Raw genomic sequence first — 1,686 nt, forward strand, 5'->3', positions numbered from 1 at the left:
TGTGTGTGTGTGTGTGTGTGTGTGTGTGTGTGTGTGTGTGTGTGTGTATGAGTGCTTTTACATTGATCTTTAACTTCTATTTGAGACCAGAGCAAAATGTTAGTTGTCTTCCTAGGACTCTCTACTTTATTCCTTTGATGAAGTGTCTCTAATTTAATCCAAAGGTCACAATGTGTGGATACCCTGGCTGGATAGTGAGCTGTCAAGTACCTGTCAGAATGCTGGAGCTACAGGCACTTGAAAAAGAAATTAACTTTCTTTAGATTCTTATTCTTTTCCCTTTTCTTCCCCTCATGTCCCTCCATTAGTCCACTGATAGGGGAGGTCCTCCTCTCCTACTATCTGATCCAAGCATACCAAGTCTCAGCAGGACTGTCTGGATCCTTTTTCTCTGTGGCCTAGTCAGGCCACCTCACCAGGGGAAGGTGGTCGAGGAGCTAGCCACTGAGTGCATGTCAGAGACAGCCCCTACTCCCCTTACTAGGCTTTCACAGAAATTTAAGAATAGTGCTACCTCAAGATCCAGCTATACCACTCCTGGGCATACACCCAAAAGACGTTCAATCATTCAACAAGGACATTTGCACAACTATGTTCATAGCAGCTTTATTCTTAATAGTCAGAACCTGGAAACAAATCTGGAAACATAGATGTCCATCAATGAAGGAATGGTTACAGAAATTGTGATACATTTACACAATGGAATACTACTCAGCTATTAAAAACAAGGAAATCGTGAAATTTGCAGGTGAGTGGAGGGACCTAGAAAAGATCATCTTGAGTGAGGTAACTCAGAAACAGAAAGACACACATTTCATAAGTGATTATTAGACATATAATATAGGATAAACATACTAAAATCTGTACTCCTAAAGAAGCTAAACAACAAGGAAGACCCTAGGAAAGATGCTCAGTCATCATTCAGAAGGGAAAATATGATAGATATAGGAAACTGGAGCCATTCTTATTCAAAGCCATTCTTATTCATGTTGAACATCATCTCATGTTTATTTGTTTTTTTTTTATTGTGTGCACCTTCTAGTTGAATATTTGAAAAATAATTGCTGAAATGTATTAATTATTTTAGGTTAATTGAAGTTGAAAATAATGGGAAAAATCCAAAATAGACTTGATTTAGAAAATATTTCTCTAGTGAAATTCTATGCAAAGTTCATTCAGGTCAGTGGATATGGGTTGTGATTTGAATACAAATGTCCCCTATAAGTCCTTAGGGAGTGGCATTTTCAGGAGGTGTGTTTTGTTACAAGAAGTATATCTTTTAGGTCAAAGATCCTCAATCCAGGCCCATTATGGCAGGTTTTTCCTATTGGCTGCAGATCTAGATGCAGAACTTGCAGTTCCTTTTCCAACACTATGTCTGCATATGCGCCACTGAATGAAAAAAAATAAAAGAAAAGAAAAAGAAAGGAAATGCTATTGCTGTTCCTGGGTATGGTTATAGATATGTGGGATAGCATAGCAGAGGCAGACAGGTTTGGGACAGTCCAAAGTTACCTTGATCCTGAAGCACCTGGAGAGATGGGGAGGGGAGGGAAGGTGGAGAGAAGAGAAACCAAGTGCAGCAGCCAGGAGCAAAGGTTAAAGGGTAGCTATCCAAATATCTGGATATGTACTGAAGAGATGCCCAGCCCCTGAGCTGGAGAGTTCAGGGTAGCAGGCAGGGTC

The sequence above is a fragment of the Psammomys obesus genome, unplaced genomic scaffold (genome assembly GCF_907164565.1).
Source record: "Psammomys obesus unplaced genomic scaffold, mPsaObe1.curated_primary_1811, whole genome shotgun sequence".
Classification (NCBI taxonomy): Eukaryota; Metazoa; Chordata; class Mammalia; order Rodentia; family Muridae; genus Psammomys; species Psammomys obesus.